This window comes from Elephas maximus, chromosome 1 (assembly GCF_024166365.1).
Source record: "Elephas maximus indicus isolate mEleMax1 chromosome 1, mEleMax1 primary haplotype, whole genome shotgun sequence".
NCBI lineage: Eukaryota > Metazoa > Chordata > Mammalia > Proboscidea > Elephantidae > Elephas > Elephas maximus.
Window position 1 is genome coordinate 28,118,435 of NC_064819.1, and position 6,000 is coordinate 28,124,434.

Genomic DNA, 6,000 nt, shown 5'->3' on the forward strand with positions numbered 1-6,000 from the left:
AGCTAGGAGGTAACAGGGACCAGGGCAAGAGGGCAGTTAGCTTTGCAGAAACCTGGTCTCGCAGTGTTTTTTGCTTTTCCAACTTCTCTTCCGACAAGTGCAAAACTAAGCAGCTACTTCCGCAGGACTCTCATAAAAAAATAAATTCAATGAAAACAATGCTTTATTCTGCCTTGAGTGGTCAGAAGTAGCCCGCTAAGAGACACTTTCTTCCCAGCTGGACGGAGGTCAACAGGCCATGCTTATTCCCCAACAAAGGCCTCCTGACTCTCAGATGAGGCAGAATAGCTAAGTCTCCATAAAAAAAAAATAGCTGGCCCTATTCCAATTCGAGGGGAAGGGGCCAGTCTGCAGAGAAGAATAACTAAGCTTATGAAAGGACAGAAAGTAAGGAATTACTAAATCTATCTGTTCTCAACTGAATAAAGAACTCTCAAAAGGGAGAAGAGGAGGGGGCAGCTTTCAATCTGAATTACTTTCTTTGTTTAATTCTGGTCTGCCTAAGGCCACTGCCTTTTAGGCCAACCACAGAATCCAGGATTTGCCTTTAGTCACAGGGCAGGACAGGGCACTGTGGGAGCTGGGAGACCCACACTCAAGCCCTCTATGCTGCTGATCTCACCAGGTTTAAACCTGGGCAAGCGGCTGAACTCTGCTGTTTCCCACTTGTAAAATACAAAGGTGCGCTACATGCTCTCTGGACCCTTTCAGTGGCAGTTGGGTAGGGATGGAGGCTCTCCAGTTCTCTGGGACAAGTTCATCTCCAGCCACTGCAGCCAAGGTGAAGCAGCAGCCCCACTGCTCAGCAGGCTCACACGCACCTGAGGTGCCTCCATTCCTGCGCACACCGGGCACTCACACAACCTAAGGGGCTTGATGCTGCACCAACAGCATCACCTAGGAAGCCAGTTCATCCCCCAAGCCTTCTCAAAGCTGCCTCACCAGGTCTGATGAACTAAGCTCCGGAATGCTGAGCTGAGCATATTTAAACAGGGAAAAAGCAAAACCAAGAGGCCCCTCTTTCTGGACCTCATAATGTCATTCAGATAAACTCAGGTAAAGCTGAAAACGGTACCGTTGCCGGTGCCGCCTAGAACAAGAGGCCTCGGCTGGTCTTGCTTGTGAAAACACCTAACAAGCAGAAAGAGTGGACCAGGTACGAAGACGTGTAAGGCAAGGCACAGGCGAAACAGGCGATCTTTAAACTGGACTGTTCTTCCTACACGCTGGGCCGGCGCTCGTCATCCCCCAACAGAGCCAGTTGCCGGGGCTGCGGGGACAATGGGGCGCAGGAATAGGTCTTTTCTCTTTTGCAAGACGTGAGGTGGAGGAGAGTGCATCCAGCTTCGCCCCAAGGATTGCGCCATGGCAGGGGAGATAATCTCGGCCTGGGGAGCCTTTTTGTAGCTGCTTTTTTTTTTTCCGTTTTGAATCTGGCAGTTTGGCCTGACGCCCAAGTGGTACCTTTTAAATGGCTAGCTCTCTCACCCTGGTGGCGTAGTGGTTAAGTGCTACGGCTCCTAACCGCAGGGTCGGCAGTTCAAATGGCCAGGCGCTCCTTGGAAACTCTGTGGGGGGCAGTTCTACTCTGTCCTACAGGGTCGCTATGAGTCGGAATCGACCCGACGGCACTGGGTTTGATCTCGGGTTTTTTTTTCTCTCCTCCAGCAAGTGGCGCCTCTCCCGGTCCCGCGGCTTAGACAATGGCACGACACTGCAGGGTGGCTCCTAAAGGCCTGCAGTGCGCCCGGATTCCAGGGCAGGGAACACGTGCATTTGTTATGGTGTCTGCCCCCCTCCACGCCGCGGGCCTCAGTTTCCCGGTCTGCAAAGGCTCTGCAAGGGCTGCCCCCCGCCCCAGTCCTGCCGGTGCTACGGTGAAAGGAGGGCCCCCAAGAGCCGCGCGCACGTGGGTTTGTTGTGGGTCCTCAGGTTCGCGGAGCCCGGAATAAGCCGGAGCGGCCCCTCGGTCCTGACAACTACACAGATACCCGCAGTCAAAAGGCGCCCCGGCCACCGCGGCGAGAGTGGCTGAGGCGTCCTAGACGCGCCGCGGGCCCCGCCGCTCCTCTGGGTTCCTGCCCCCCTTGCATGCGTCCTCCCAGGGGCCCGGGTCGGGCCACTGCCCACCGCACCCCTTACTCACGCGCAGCGGTCTTGGCCGCCAAGGCTGCGGCTCCTCCCGCGGCTCCACTGCTGCACCCCGCTCCGCGCCCACGCCGGCCGGCAGCGGGCTCCCTTTGTTAGCGCCGGGCAGTGCCCCAGGCGTCTTCCCTTGCCGGGCCAGCCCAGGACACCCCTCCCCCAGGTGCCGCCGGACTCCGCGCTCGGGGGGCTCAGGAGAGCCCGGGAGTTGGGAGCCCCAAGCGGGAGTCCGGAGAAGGGGTCCGCTGGGGAGGAGAGGGGACCAGGGGATGCGGGGTGGGGAAGCCGCAAGGAGGGAAGAAGAGAGCCGCGGAAGGGCGGGGAGGAAGCGAGCCGTCTCTGCCATGCAAATAGGGCCGGGAAGGGTGGCTCCCCTGCTACACTGAGCCCCAAACCAGCCTCGCCCTCTGGAGGTCGCTAGGGAGCGGACCCCGGAGGAAGCAGTGCCCAGATTCCGCTGGGAACACGGGGTGATGCCCGGACTCTGCCTCCCAGCAAGGAGGGCGGACCGAGGAATGAGGGGGAGGGGCAACGCCGTGGGGCCAGAACCCCAAATTCCGCCTCCATCCGACCCCTCAGGTCCGGGAGAACTGAATCGACTGTCCCTCGGGCTTTTCATCTTAACCAGTGGGAACTAGAAATCCTGACTCAACTAATGACTGACTGGGTGACCGTGAACAAGTCACTTACCTCCGAAGCCTCGAATTCTTCTAATACAGAATACGGAAGAAAATGTATTTCGCAGGGTTTGGCAAGAGCCTCCTAACATCGAGCGTGGCACGTACTTGGTAGTCTCAAAGGGTGAATACAGAAGGGAAGGGGTGTCGCGAACGCCTGCACGCGGAGACTGCTCTCCGCCCAGCTGTCTGCAGACGAAGCCGCAGGTAGAGGCTGGTGAAAACAGCGAGGTTCCTGCCTGTCACGGGGGCGGAGCTGGGGCTGGTGCGGGAGGAAACAGCTTGTTGAGCAAGCAGGAGCTGCTCAGGCGTAGCCAAGGGGTTTAGAGGGGGGTATTTGCAAGTCTAAGGGGGGGTGCCAGACGAGGCCAGGTGATGAATCACCCTCACCCCCGTCGTCGATGCCGGCAGGGGGAAGGGGCACAAACTTGGAGATTACCCCTGGGCACTCATGACCTTCCTTGTGCCTCTGAGGAACTGCATACTGACCATCACGGGGGCCACCTCCCCAAAACAGAATACCACTTCACTAGAGGGCTGAAAGCGACCTTCGTCCGTAGCCCGGAGAGGGATTATAGCCACCAGAACTAATAATCACCTCCCAGACAACTACTGCATGCACACGAAGTGCCAAGCTCTGGGCTGGGGGTGTGTGGTGGAGGGAAGGGATAGTCCAGGTCCTCAAAAACATCAAAACCAAAATCAAACCCAGCTCGAGGCGACCCTATGTGTTTCAGAGTAGAATCCTATGTATTACAGAGTAGAAGTGTGCTCCATAGGGTCTCCTTGGCTGCAATCTTTATGAGTGGTGCAGCGGTTAAAGCACTCGGGTGCAAATGGAAAGGTTGGTGGTTGGAACCTACCAGCCACTCTGCAGGAGAAGGATGTGGGAGTCTGCTTGCATAAGGATTTACAGCCTTGGAAACCCAACAGGGCAGTTCTACTTTGTCTTTACAAGGTCACTATGAATCTACTCCCTGGCAATGGGAATCGTTATGGAAGCAGATCACCAGACATTTCTTTGGCACTGCTGGATGAGTTCAAACTGCCAACCTTTAGGTTAGCAGTAGATCACAGCTTGTGCCACCCAGTACAGTACCCACTTCCAAAGCCTGGAGCCTAAGCCTGGAGTTTTCTCTCCAAGTCAGTAATAGGCCACTCCCCACTTTTTTTTTTTTCACTATCAACTCAGAAAAGGAGAATCTGTATCCTCATCCCATCTCCAACATCTTTCAAACATTGCTCCCTTCCTTCCTTGATCATGGCCCCCTAATGCTGTCACAGCTGGTCCCTCCCCTGCCTGGGACAGAGGCATTATTGCTCAACAGGAAGAGTTTCAGTTGTGGAAGTTGCCAGGCTGAGTGAACTCAAATCACTATGACTAACTTGAAGGTCAGCTCTACCTTGAGGAGGCAGCATTTTCCCAGTTGTATTTTGAATGCCTTTCAACCTGAGGGGTTCATCTTCCAGCACTATATCAGACAACGTTGCGCTGCTATCTATTGAGATTTTTACTGGCCAATTTTTTTTTTTTGGAAATAGATTGCCAAGTACTTCTTCCTAGTCTTAGTCTGGAAGCTCTGCTGAAACATGTCCACCATGGGTGACCCTGCTGGTATGTGAGATACTGGTGACGAGGCTTCCATCATCACAGCAACACAAAAGCCACCACAATATGATGTCATGTGGCATGATTCAAAAAAAGAAGAAACACCTGCAAGCATCTATTAGTAATTGGAAAGTGGAATGCACAAAGTATGAATCAAGGAAATTGGAAGCTGTAAAAAATGAAGCGGAATGCTTGAAGATCAATACCCTAGGCATTAAAACACAAACTCGTTGCCATAGAGTCAATTCCGACTCACAGCGACCTTATAGGGCAGAGTAGAACTGCCCCATAGAGTTTCCAAGGAGAGGCTGGTGGATTCAAACTGCCAACCTTTTGGTTAGCAGCCGAGCTCTTAACCACTGCACCACCAGGGCTCCATCCTAGGCATTACACCATCAATAGCTCATATGCAAGCTGAAGTTAAAGAAAATTAGAACAAGTCCACAAGAGCCAAAGTACAACCTTGAGTATATCCCACCTGAATTTAGAGACCATCTCAAGAATACATCTGACACATTGAGCACTAGTGACCAAAGACCAGACAAGTTATGGGATGACATCAAGGACATCATACGTGGAGAAAACAAAAGGTCATTAGAAAAGACAGGAAAGAAAGAAAAGACCAAAATGGATATCAGAAGAGACTCTTAAACTTGCTCTTGAAGGTAGAGTAGCTAAAGTGAATGGAAGAAACTATGAAGTAAAAGAACTGAGCAAAACATTTCAAAGGGTGGCTCAAGAAGACAAAGTATAATGAAATGTGCAAAGACCTGGAGTTAGAAAACCAGAAGAGAAGACCAGGCTCAGCATTTCTCGAGCTGAAAGAACTGAAGAAAAAAATTAAGCCTCAAGTTGTAATACTGAAGGATTCTATGGGCAAAATATTAAATGACGCAGGAAGCATCAAAAAAAGATGAAAGGAATACAGAGTCACTATACCAAAAAGAATTGGTCAACATTTAACCATTTCAGGAGGTAGCATATAATTAAGAACCAATGTTACTGAAGGAAGAAATCGAAACTGCACTGACCACCCACTGCCGTCCAGTTGATTCCACCTCATAGCAACCCTATAGGACAGAGTAGAACTGCCCCATAGAGTTTCCAAGGAACGTCTGGCAGATTTGAACTGCCGACCTCTTGGTTAGCAGCCATCGCACTTAACCACTACATCACCAGGGTTTCCAACTAAAAAAAATTTTTTTTTTTTTTTTTTTTTTACTGAAGGCACTGGCAAAAAACAAGGCTAGGAAATTGACAGAATACCAACTGAGATGTTTCAACAAAAAGATGCAGCGCTGGAGGTGCTCACTCGTCTATGCCAAGAAATTTGGAAGACAACTTCCTGGCCAACCAACTGGAGGAGGTCCATATTTGTGCCCATTCCAAAGAAAGGTGATCCAACAGAATGCAGAAATTATTGAACAATACCATTAATATCACATGCAAGTAAAATTTTGCTTAAGATAATTCAGAAATAGTTGTAGCAGTGCATGGACAGGGAACTACCAGAAATTCTAGCTGGATTCAGAAGAGGACATGGAATGCGAGCTATCATTGCTGATGTCA

At 51.5% G+C, this 6,000-nt stretch overlaps 1 protein-coding gene across 9 annotated transcripts in view; it reads right to left on the reverse strand.

Annotated features, from left to right (window-relative positions):
• The window catches only part of ST6GAL1 (ST6 beta-galactoside alpha-2,6-sialyltransferase 1), a 159,194-nt gene extending 156,142 nt beyond the window's left edge, over nt 1–3,052 (reverse strand). For 4 of the 9 annotated variants that reach the window (XM_049880631.1, XM_049880599.1, XM_049880561.1 and 1 more), the window contains exon 1: nt 2,836–3,052. The gene's annotated coding sequence lies outside the window, so the exon portion shown is untranslated. Of the gene's footprint in view, nt 1–2,146; nt 2,814–2,835 lie in introns of those variants that run through there. The other 5 variants (XM_049880570.1, XM_049880553.1, XM_049880580.1 and 2 more) reach the window with 3 other exon arrangements.
• Between the last annotated feature and the right edge of the window lie 2,948 nt (nt 3,053–6,000).